The following is a 12633-nucleotide window of genomic DNA, read 5'->3' on the forward strand; positions in this document are numbered from 1 at the left end:
CCCCCACCCCGGAGAGCCCCCACGAGTCTGAGGGGTGGCGGGTTGGGGTGAGGCGAGGTGTCTTCCTGTGGATGTGCGGGGCTCCCCTAGCTGGACGTGATGATGCTAGGATTCGGGAATCCGGGATGGTAACCAGCTCCTGAATGACTCCCACCCCCCACGGCCCCTCCCAGGCTGACTGCAGAGCACATGGCACCACCACGGGGGGCGGGTAGGGCTCCAGGGGCATCTGCTCTTAATGCCAGAGGACGGGCCGCGTGGTGGGTCCACGGCCGCAGAGCCGGGCGCAGGCCCTGTGAGGGCTGGGTGAACCCCCCCCCCCCACGCGCACGGCAGCAGGCGCTCGAGGAGCCGAGGGGTGGGAGCCACCCCGGTGCCCACCGACGGAGGCACGAACATGACGTGGTCCCTCCACGCCGTGGAGGATCATCCGGCCCTAAAGAGGGAGGAGCACAGATGCCCTCGGGGGCACCGTGCTCCGTGACAGCGGCCCGTTCCCACAGGACAGACCCCGTGGGACTCCGGGGACGCGCAGTACACGCGGGGGTCGAATCCACAGAGAGTGGCGGGGTGGGCGCCAGTGTTTCATGGGGCGGAGCATCCGTTTGGGAAGGTGGAAGGTGCTGGAAATGGGCGGCGGGGACGGCCGCACAACTGTGTGAACGTGCTTGATACCTCCGAACTTCACGCTTGGTGGTTAAGACGGTACGTTTCAGGTCAGGGGTATCTCACGAGATACACAGATCTTTTTCAAGAGGGCCGACTCCTTCCCTGCAAGGGCCCAGGGGGTCGCCCACACCCTCACGGGAGATGTGCCTTGGGGTGGCGCCCCGCTCCCTGCGGCGGCTCCGTGTCTACCGATCACCGGGTGACTCCCGATGCCCGGAGGTCAGAGGTCGGGCGGGAGGTGTCCCTACACCCGGAGAGGCCCGCGCTGGACCCGGGAGCCCGCGCCTTCCTCATCGGCCAGGCCCGGCGCCAGACTGTGCGAGGACTCTGTGGCGGTCCGAAAGGCGTCCTGGCAGCTGCGAGTGAGGGCCCTGAGGCCGCCCTGTGGCTGCAGCCTGAGCCCACCCCCTCCTGGATGCGGCCCTCCTCCTTTGGCCCCGTCCGTCCGTCCGTCTGTCCGCACGGCCAGCTGGAAGCCAGTTTAGAAAGGGGCTGGAGGGCAGAGGAAGGACCCCAGTGCCGGCCCTCCTTCTGGGGCCCGTGTGCCACTCAGGCCAACAGGTCAGCGCCTGGGTCGTGCCTGGACCGCAGGGGGGTGCACGCTCTGCCTTTGTTGCCGTGAAGGTGCAGAGTGGGAACTGCCGGCCGTGTGGCCCCAATCCCATTGGGGGCGCTCTGGGGGCAGTGGCCACCACCAGGCCTGGGGGAACCCCAGCCCCCTCTGCCCTAGCTCCCTGCACCCCCTGCCCCAGACCGGAGAATTGGATACAGAGATGGGACCTCTTGCTCCTCCCTCCCCACTGGGGGCCGCCTCCCCTCACGGGGGCACAGACGCCTGGGCACGCTGGGCTGGTGGGTCCCGAGGCCTGGCCCCTACCTGGGGGTGGGTGGGGACTGGGGAAACCTTTACCAGTACGGGGTAACTCGGTGGGGTGTAGATCGGGCCCACCATGGACTTCCATCGAAGACGGGCCAACGGGATGCGTGCTTGACGTTGGCAGAGAAGTGGAGGGAAGCCCCCCAAATGCCAACAGTTTGGGGGCGTCAGTTTGGTTAGTTTTCATTATGTCTGTATTTTCCAGATTCCCTCGAGCGAGCATCCACTGTTGCTGTTGTTTCTGAAGGGCCACATATGCATTTAGGCTTGCCATCTTTGGGGGTGCTGAGACGCTGATGCTTTTCCGAAGAGCCGTGGACTTGGGGGGATGGAGGGGAAGACAAGGACGCCAAGGGAGGGCTTCCTAGAGGAGGAGATGGCTGAGGAGTGTTTGGAGGGATGGTGGGTGTGCTCCAGGCCAAGGGAGGGTGGGAACTGGGCTCGGGGGGCGGTTGAAGTGGGGACCAGAGTCTGCAAGTCTGGCCGGAGGAGGTATCCCTGCATGTGTGCCTGTGCGTGCTCCCCCGTGTGTGCTCCCCTTGTGTGCTCCCCCGTGTGTGTGCTCCCCCGAGTGTGTGTGCTCACCTGTGTGTGCTCCCCATGTGTGGGCACCTGTGCCTGTGTGCCTGTGCGTGTGCCCTGGGCTCCGGGAATAAAGAGCCTGGCACTGGCTCCCTAGCCCCTCGGCCTGGCCCCCTCCCCTGGCGGGTCAGTGTGTGGACGCAGCTCGGGTGTCACCCCTTCCTGGTCCTGTCCCTCTGCCCGGCTGTCAGAGGCCCCCAGATGGAAGATTGTCCCGGTTGGGCTGAGCACTGCTCTGCGCCACCTTGAGGGGCCTGGGGGGGAGCGTGGGGGACAGGCCACATCAGCAGCTCCTCTCCTGCACCATCTGGGGGTTAGTGCCCTGCCCTCTGTGACATGCCCATGGTGGCTCCGGCCCAGCTCCCACAGTGTCTGGGGTCCTCCCCAAAGATGGCCGTGCTGTGCATTCCAGTAGCCCCCAGACTAGGGTGCAGCCAGACCCTGGAGGTTGCTCTCTGAGCACCGCGGGCACTGGGTCGGGGGGTGCAGGGGCAAGTCCAGGCTGCGGGTCTGTGTTCTGTTGAACTCATGCTGGTCCTTTCTATGCCTCAGTTTACCTGTGTACAATGGGCTTCCCCTGCCGGACCAGCTGATGGAGGGCTGGTTCTAGGTTCCTGGAGATGACCAAGGGTGGCCAAGGGGGGGTGGGGCATTGCTGAGAAGAGAGTAGTGCCCACCCCACCCGGCCCCCTTGGCCCCTGACCCGGAAGGAGACCCCCTTGCTGGGGCTGACTGCTTGGGAGTGCTTGTGATTCTCACCTGAACAGTCACCTGAACAGTCAGGGTCACCGAGTCAGGGGTTCAGGGGTTCACCTCTTTCTCCAGGGGGCCTGGGGCGGGCTGGTTCCCCACCTGGAGAGTAGGGGTGCTGACTGCAGCCTCTGTACCCGCCCCTTCTCGCCACTGATCGAGGGTAGGTGCCACCCAGCAACCTGACTGTGGGGTGGGCCGGGGGGTTCACGCTCTTAGGGGCTCCTGCCCTTCGTCGAGGGGGATCACACGTGGACAGTGGCCCCATTAAGTTCCCAGGTCAGATTTGGGGACCCCAGCTTTTGCAGGCCAAACCAGACCCCCCGTTCCCAGACGGGATGTGCTCTAGTCACCATTGAGGGAGGGCACGGACCCCGGGCCCGACCGGCCCCGGCCTTCGGGGCCTCAGTTTCCCCAGTGTAAAGAGGGGCTAGGGTGGACGTGCAGGGGCGGGTGGTGTGGGAAAGTGCGGAGCCCTTGAGTCTCATGGGGGCCCCCTCTGGATTAGGGGCCTCTCCGGCCCACGTGCCCCCCCCACCCCCACCGCCGGGGGCAGGCCCAGGTCGCAGTCCCAAGCTGGTTAAAACCCTGCGGTGTCAGAGAGCAGCTCGCTCCCAACCTCTGAAAGGCAGACAAGCCTTTATTGCTCTATTATAACGCGGAGCCAGATGGCCTTTTGGGAGCTGCCCCCCCCTCCGCCGCCCCCCGTGGCCGCCCCCATTCATTCAGAGGCAGAGCCCAGCACTAATGCCGCGGGGGGCCCAGGCACGCTTCCGTGGCCGCCGCCGCAGTGTGGGAACCGCAGGCCAGCGCGAACCCACAGCCCTGCGCATCCAGGACCCGGGGGCGGGGGGGAGCCCGGCCCCCGGCCCCCAACCCCGGCTCTCGGAAGCCACGCTCCCAGAGGACCCTCCCAGGTGTCTCCCCGCTGGGCGACCGGAAGTAGGGCTCTTAACCCTCCCGAGCCTTAGTCTCCTCGGCTGTAGAACGGGGGTGCCGACGGGGCGGCCTGAGGTTTGGGGAGATAGAGCCTCGTCCGTGCCTGTGCCCTCCCAAGGGTGACAAAAACATCCAAGGGAGAAAAATATCTCGTGACGCATGAAAATGAGATGGAACTTCAATCTGAGGGCTTATGAGCACAATGTTCTGGGAGCTGGCCAGGCACACTCCTGCGCCGGGGGGGCCGGGGGGGGGAGCTGCCTCCCTGACACAAGGCGGAGGTGAGCAGGGGGGCACACACCGCCCCACACCCTGTGTTGCACCTGCGCGGGATGGACGCTCCACCCTCCGTCTGTGAACTTCCGTCCTGGCTCCCGCCCTGGGGGGCGGCCCCACCCGCCCTTGGCATCTGGGGGCCCGTGTGGGACCCCGCTGGGGAGCGGCCACCTTGCCAGGGCCGAGCGTCATCACGCCCATTTGCACAGGCAGGCAAACCGAGGACCGGTTTGTCCCCAAGGCCAAGCTGCCAGTTGGTAGTTGAGTCCGGACTGGACCCTGGGTGAGGGTGGTTGGGGTCCCCTTCTCCTCACGGAAAGGACCAGAGTGGCTTCCTGGCTCGGTTTCTACTTTGGCCACTCAGCCCCTACCTCGACCACTTGCGCGCCTTCCGGAATCTGGGGGGAACCTTCCCCTCACGTCCTCCCGGCGGTTCCGTGCTCTCGGCGCACTCTACACCCGAAGAAGACCCGTTTTGCTCTAAAAGCGCCCCAGCTCCCTCTCCCTAGCTAAGTTCTCTTCCCGCACAATCTCACCCTGTTTGCTCATTGGGGTCCTGCTCACTGGGGTCGGGGGCTGGCTGCTCCCGCCCCCTTGCTCCATGCTCCTGGGGTGGGGGGCCTGCAGGAGACCTGGCCTTGTGGCTGGCCGTCCCCGGGCCTTGTGCCCCCCATCCGATTGCTGAAGGCTTGGCCTGGCTGGTCTTTAAAGAGCTCCCCTGCTGCCTGGCCAAGTCCCCGGGGCTCCCGACACAAGCAGAGGGTGGGAGTGCCGGGTGGGTGGGAGCTGCAGGACTGCAGCAACCCGGAGGCACAGGGCTTGGAGGGACGGCAACTAATTTGCACGTGACTGTTGGAACAGAGAGGACAGTGACCCGGGCAGGGTTGGGGGCCACCCACTGGTGGATCAGTTACCTGCGATGCTGAGGTGGGGGCAGAGGGGGCCTGGGCAGCCCTGGGATTTGGAAGTCCCTTCTCTTTGCCCCACAACGTGACGTAGTGACTCAGATGCCCCTCATCCTGTGATAGCTGAAGGGGCCAAGAACCCCGGTTTGGCCACCACTATCCTAGCTGGGACCCCCTGCTTCCCAGGCATCGTGGAGACCCAACGGGTCACAGATCGGGGTTCGAGCTCCACGCCTCCCGTGTTGGCTCCTAGCTGATCCCTGGACCCCCCAGCTCCTCTCCAACCTCCTACGGGAGCCCTGTCCTGACTCTAAACAACTTCACCAACGGTCCTTTTGGGTACCCACATACCACAGACTCCACCCCTTATAACTGGTAGTTTGGGGGCGCCTAGGGGGCTCGGTCGGGTGAGCCTCCAACTCTTGATTTCGGCTCAGCTCGTGATCTCACGGTTCGTGGGTTCAAGCCCCGCACCGGGCTCTGCACTGACAGCACAGAGCCTGCTGGGGATCTTCTCTCTCTCTCTCTTAAATAAACTTAAAAAAAAAAGAATTAAAAAAAAATAACCGGTAGTCTGGGCCAGCTGTCAGGGGCTCAGGGCTCCAGCCTGGCATGGGGACCCCTCAGTGACGCTCACACCTACCAGGACACAGCACCCCAGGTCACAGATGGAGCCCAGAGAGCTCAAGCCAGTCCCGGGATCCTGGTTGGCCTCAAACTTAGGAGTGGAAGCAAGAAGCTCACCCACCCCCAGCCAGGCAACAATTACCCACTTTCAGCGGCTGCCAGATGCCAGGCAGGGCGCCCGGAGCCCGGGCGTGGGGCAGGGTGTGGGGGAGATGGGCGGGGGCTTCACAGTCTGGCGCTTCCTCCTCTGGCTGTCCCCGGGTCTGGCGGTGACCTCATGTGCGGTCCCCTGCCCCACCCCCCCCCAGGACTGGGATGGCTCCTGGCCTCAACCCGGAGGCTCTGGTGAGGGACCACCTGTCCACTGGGCTCTGGGCCGCATGGAGCCGTCCCCGGCCGCCCTGGAGCTCACTCTCGGGAAGGAGAGGACAGCCCCCGCCCGCCCCCTCGGGCCTGCTGCTCTGTGTGTAAATGGGGTGTGAGGGGGTCTCGGTGGCCTCACGGGCCCCATGGACCCCTGCCAGTCTGATGCCACGCAAGGAGGCCCAGGGGTGCGTCAGGCACGCGGCCCGCCCCCAGCCCAGAGGGGAATTTGGGCGGGAGGGCCTCTCCGGGTGGCTTCCTGGGGACATTCATCCTGCACAGAAGGCGCGTGCTGGCTTTGTGTGCCGAGCTGCGGGCCCAGAGGCCATCTGGGGAGCACTCTGAGCAAGGCGGGGCTCCCCCGGCTGCCTTTGAAGGTTGGGGAAGCAGCGGCAGCTCCTGAGGCACAGGCTGGAAGGTTGCACATCTGGCCGGGCTGGTGCCTTCCCATTTCCATGGCCCCTGGCTGTCCCCTCGCACCCGGGCCCTGCCTGCCGACTGCTGCCCCGCCCCCCCCCCCCCCCCCCCCGCCCCAGCCCAGTTAGCTCAGCCCAGTAGGGCTGTGGGCTCAGGGCTCTAATCCAGACCGCCACCGCTCGCTGGGCTCTCTGGACCTCAGTTTCTCCATCTGTAAAATGGGGTTAATAACGGTCCACCTGAGTCACGTGCTGAGGAGGAAGCGAGCGAATAAAGGCGGAGCCTTCAGGTGGCCTCACAGCACAGCGGCTGGCATGGTCGTCACCGTCATCGGGGGCCCCGGCCCTAGGCTCTGCCCTGACTTTGGCTCACTCCACCCACTTGGTGCATGACTCAGCCCAAGTCCTGGGCCGCCCGGGAGCGGCCGATGGAGCAGGGGAAGGCTGGGCTTCAGGGGCCAAAGTGCACCGGGGACTGCGTGACCTCAGGTGGGGAGCTGGGGTCAGTGCCCTGCCCAGTGTGGCAGGTGTAGTCCTGCCTCCCCCTCGGGATCCTGAGCAGGTCCAGGAAGACACGTGTCTTGCTCAGCCTGTATGCAGTCGGTGCTAAATAAGTGTGCAGTTCCTTGCCACACCCTCCCCGTCCATGCCCCTGAGCACCCCCGAGTCTGACCTCAGCCCCGGGCCCGCCTCGTGGCCCGCTGTGGGCGTAGCGGGCAGTGCAAAGGGTAGGGTCTGTCAGCCCCAAGGGAACGCCCTGGCTGACCACCGCCCAAGAAGGCCAGAGGCCCGGACGGTCAGGAGGGAGGGCCCCGGGGGGGGGGGGACAGGGCCGGAGGGGGCTCCTTGAAAGTCCCGCCTGGTGTGGGGGCAGTTCTGAGTCTGGGCAGCTGGACGGGTGGGGGCAGGGACAGTCCGAGGGGCTCTCCACGCAGGGGCCCTTCCTTGCTGGGGGACTTCTGGGGCCAGTGCTCGGCAGACAGGACCTCTGTGGGGACCCCTACCCCCACCCCCGCTGGGGGGGGCCATCCTTGAGAGGGTGTCCTGCTGGCCCCGAGATAATCCGGGCTTTGGAGAGGGTGTGAGAGGCTGCCCGCCGACTTTCCCACAGCCCCACATAAAGGGCCGGCCGCCAGCTGCTCTCCCACAAAAGGCTCCCAGCCATTCAGGGCCTGCAGGCAGGCGGGGCGGCCGAGGGGCGGCAGAGGCCTACCTGGCCACCCCCAAGCCGGCCGCATCCGCAGGGGCAGCGCCCGCCTGCTGACCATCAAAGGGCTGGGAGGTCCCCAGGGCCGGGGCTTGGGGGCAGCCTGCGCGGCCACCCGGGCCAGCCACGCGCCTGCTCCCCCACCCCACCCCCACCGCCCGCGTTGCCCGAGGCTGGCTCGGTGCCCGGGTCTGTCACTCACCCCCGTCACCTGGGGCACAGGGCCTCTCAGGGGGACCCGTCACTCTCCTGCTGCGATGCCGGGCATGGTCACCCCTTCTCCGCGTCACACACCCTGGCCACTCCTCATCCCCTCCCGGCACCCCTGCTCCTGGCCCTGGCCTGTGCCCGGCTCGCATCCCCACCCCTGCTCTGCCACACGCAGAGCGGGTGACAGGGCAGTGACGTGGTAGGGGCACAGGGCTGGGCAAGGCCTCCTCCCCGGGCTGGTGGACGAGCCTCCTAAGACCAGCGGTTTAAAAAGACCAGGTCCTGGGGAAGCCAGGGTGAGGCCAGCTTGCGTCTCCTGCCCCCCGGAAAGAGCTGTCCAGAGCGCCTCCGGAGATGACCTTATAATATGAGGACCAGCCTGGGGGAGGGAGGAGGTGACAGCTGGAAAGTGAGATGCAGGCTAGGGTTTTCCACGGGCAGGGCCGCCGTGCTCCTCTGCCAGCGAGCACCCCGTCTCTGACGCCGCATCTCCGCTGCCCCTGCGGAGCCTCGCCTCACCCCCCGGAGCTTGGTCGGACCCAGCAGGTGCCTGGCGGGAGCACTGCACCGGTGTGAGAGGCCCGGAGTAGACCGAGCACGGCTCCTGCGGGCAGGCGGCGGTCAGAGGGGGGCCAGAGAGGACCTTTGAACGGTGCCTGGATGGATGGGAAGGTGGGGTGTGCTCAGAGCCGCTCCGGACACCGAGCCACAGGGACGGCCGCTCCCACCGGCCTCTGCGCCCCTGGGCAGGCAGCTGGACCGCGGGCGGCTGCGCCGTGAGGATCTGACAGCAGGACTTGGTCGCGGGGCACGTCCTGGCCACGGCCCCACGTGTCCCCTGCCACCGCCCACACCCCCACCTGCTGGGGGTGGGGGCATCATCCCGGTCTGGAGCGCCCCCCCCCCCCGGCCCCCCGCCCTTTGTCGCCCAGCTGGGCTGCTGATTGGTGGTGGAGCGCAGGAAGGCACGCGAGCCCGAGGCCCCCGCACCCAGCCGCCTCTGCTGCCTGTGACCACCCTCCTGCCCCGTGCCTGGCCACACCCCAAAGTGAAGATGGGCCGGGGTGTGGGGCGCCAGGGTCAGGGGGGGCGGGGCTGGCAGGTGCCGCCCCCACCTCTCCCGCCTCCCTTTTGTTCGAGAGGTTTGCGGCTGGGGAAGGGGCATGGTGGGCACCGCAACCCGCTGGGCTGGGGGCGGCGGAGGGGTGCCCCCTGGGGCAGGGTCCCCACCCGTGGCCGGCTCCCCCAGCCCGCTCCCCACTGGGCTCACTTCCCGCGGCCCCTGAGCCCTGACACTTCAGGGGCCGTGATCCTCCCCGCGCACCTGCTGCACCGTGAGCGGGTACAGCCCCCGTTTACAAGGTGGCCTGTGGGGGTGACTCTGCCAGGCTCCTTGGACCCAGCGGAGGGGGCGGGGCTGGCTGGGCACAGTGCTGCTCTCGCAGCAGGGAATTCTGTGTCCTGCCCAGCACCAGGGCCCGGGCTGAGCAGCCCGGCCCCTGGACAGGGGGGACTGGTGGGACCCTCTCCTGCAGGCCGTGCCTCCCGTCGTCAGCTTGAAGCAGGGGTCCCGGGGGCAAGGGCTTTGTGCCTCTCAAAGGCTGTAAACGGCCACGGCTGCCAGTGACAGAGGGAGCTGGGGGCGGTGCTGATGGTGGGGAGGGGGGTGTAGGTGTGTGAGCCCTGCAGGGGGACTTGTTTCTTCCATGAGGACAAAGGACCGGATGCTTTATGTTCAAGGAGAGAGGGAGTGTGGAATGCCGTGTGCGGGACAGCAGGGGGGCGTGGGCCCCTGATGGCATCCCACAGGGCGCAGGTGTATCTGTTGGCCCATGGCGATGTGTGTGGGGGCACACACAGAGCGTGCCTCCCAGTGGGACCACCACGGAGCTTGGGTAAAGGTGGGTCTCTGCCCCTTCCCCCAAGGTTGACTGATGCAGGGCTACTGCCGGGGTGTGGGGACGGATCTGGGACCTCCTGGGACGGGGCCCTGTGTCAAGGGCATCCTGGGCTGGTGGCCTCTTCTCTGGAACCGTGGTTGAGGCCCGGCCTGCTCCCCAGGCTCCTAATGACTCGGGTCTTTACTGGGGGTGGCTCCTGGGGTTCCCCCCATTTACCTTGGGGTCTGCCGTGGGACAGGCAGTGTGCCAGCCGCCCAAGTCACGGGTTCCCGAGTCACCTTCCCAGCAGCCTGGAGGCGGGAGCCTCACTGCCCCCCATTTCACACATGAGCACACTGATAGCCTGCAGAGTTGGGGCACACAGGACACACAGGGAGGCCGTGGCCGGCCCTGCCGTGGCCGCCCCGGCCCCACATGGACTCAGAGCAGGGAGTGCGCCTCATGCAGTGATCTTCCGGCTGGTCCTTCAAGTGTCGCCCCCCACTTATTCCCAGGACAAGCGCTGCCTTCTCCGTGGCGGCACCACGGCTGAGAAATTGCTTTGTCCTGGGCCCAACCCAGCGTCCTTCCCGGAACCCACGCTGGACGTCCTTGCCTGCGCCGGGGCCGGGGGCACGGTCTTAGGGGGGGTGAGGCCGGAGAACCACACTCCGGGTCCCCGACCAAGTGAGGGCAGCGGATGCCTCCAGCAGACGCCAGCACAGGGTCTGGGGTTTGCTGCCCCCTGGTGTCCTGTGACCTGACCGTGGGCGCAGCCTGGCTCCTTGGCCTCGAGGTGTCCCCCTAGCGGAGGAGAGCATCCCTGGGGATGCACGGCCGCCCCAAACCCAGCCCCAGTGGCGGCGCGCGGGAATGCCCAGGTCTGGGCGGGTCTTCTGGTAGGTTCCAGGAAAGGGGGTGGGGAGACGCCGGCCCAGCCGGGAAGCTGTCTCCTGGGGAAGCACCGGCTCTGACCTAAGCTGACCTCGTACAGACAGGGACCCAGAGAGACGACGGGTCACTGGGGGGACGGTGACCACAGGGGCCGCCAGCCCGCCTCGCTAATGCTGTCGCGGCTTCCGCACCAGGTGCAGCTCCGGCTTGTGGGGCCCCAAGCTGCCCGCCCCCATTCGTGGTGACCCCTTGGTGCTCCCCAACCTCACAGTCAGGGTTCAAGCTACCCCATCGGTCAGCAGATCTTTCCTGTGTGGGCGGGACAGCCTGGACGGCCGTCCCTGTGTCCCACTACCCAGCATGCAGCAGGCGCTTAATTACTGTGGGCTAAACAGACCGTGGCCTCCTGGAGGCAGGGGCAGCTCTGGAGTCAGGACAAGGCCCCAAGGGCTCCGACCCTCCCAGCTTCCCTATCAGGGCTGGGCGGAGCCCCTCAGCCGTGGGCGACCGCCCCTCCTCACGGGGCCCAGGCCTGTCTCAGGGCCTAACCCAGGGCGGGCCTGGGCTGCAGGCTTGACTTCCTGCTTTCTGGATCGTGATTCCAGGGAGCCCGTCTGTCTTGTGCCACAAATGGCAGCATTGGAATCGGGGTCTCCGGATTCCCTACCTTATCCGGGGGCCGATCGAGCCCACTTGTGTCCGAGGGTCTTCGGTCCCTCAGAAGGGGACACGGAGACACAGGCCTGGGGACGCTTACTGGGGGACGAGCAGTCTGTGCCCCGGCAGGTCCCGGTCTGGCTCCCCGCGGGCGGGTGGGTGTCAGAATGTCCAGGCGCGGGGGCGCGGGGGCCCCCCGGGCGGCTCGGTCGGCCGAACGTCCAACTCTCGGCCTCTGCTCAGCTCACGATCTCACGGTTTGTGTGATGGAGCCTCGCGGCGGGCTCTGCGCTGAGCCTGGCGTCCCCTGGGGATTCTGTCTGTCTTTCCCTCTCAGAATAAATAAATAAACTTAAAAGAAAATGGCATCCAGTGACCTTGTTTAAACAAAAGAGAAAGGAAACTAGAGGCACACTGTTCGTCTCATGACGACAGCTCAGGGGAAAACGGGTTACGGAATGTCCTGAAAACAGGACCACTGCTCCCAAACGCAGGCGCATCCTCTCCGCTGGCAGGGGGTGGGGGGAGGGGGTGCACCTGCTGCCTGCAGCGGGGGCTTCCCGTGTGCGGCTGGGGCCGGGCTCCGGACGGTGCAGGACCCTCGGAGGCCGTGGCCTTGGGGCTTCACATGCTACCCCACGTGCAACACGTCAGCTCAGGGCGCATCTCTGTTTATTTTCGTGTAATTCACAGGAATTGTAAGAAATCCTACAGACTCCGTGCGCCCTTTGCCTGACGTCCCCCGTGGGTAACGTCTTACAAAACTATGTTCGGGGTTTACGGCCGACATGGTCACGACACAGCACGTTCAGTCAACGCAAGGATCCTTCCGTCTTTCTTTTTACAATTTTCTTGCTTTGCTTTTAAAAAATTGTGGCGAAATATACGGAAGATTTGCCGTCCTAACCATTGGTAAGTGCACAGCTCGGGGGCGTTAAGCACATCCACAATGAGACCAGGCCCGCCGTCCATCTCCAGAACTTTCCGTCTTCCCAAACTGACGCTCCCCCCGCCCCCAGACCCTGGGGCCCACTCTCTCCAGGCACTCGGTGACGCCAGGCCAGTGGATTCGGGGGGACTCTGTCCTCGTGACCGGCTTAGTTCACCGAGCACGGGATCCTTTAGGTCAGCCGTGCCGCAGCGCACGTCCCAGCTCCAGTGACACTCCCCTGATGGGTCCGTTCATGTGTGACAGACACCCGGGGCCGTGTGAATTATGCTGCTGTGAACACGGGCGTGCAGGCCCTGGAGGCGGCCCCTGCCGGCAGGACCTGCACCTGATTCGTCTCCGAACCCCTCGGTGCAGGGCTGAGGGCTGGACGGCAGGGAGTGCGGGGGCCGGAGAGGAGGTGGGGTGTGGAGCGTGCGGCAGACCGGAACC

This window comes from Felis catus, chromosome C1 (assembly GCF_018350175.1).
Source record: "Felis catus isolate Fca126 chromosome C1, F.catus_Fca126_mat1.0, whole genome shotgun sequence".
NCBI classification, from domain to species: Eukaryota; Metazoa; Chordata; class Mammalia; order Carnivora; family Felidae; genus Felis; species Felis catus.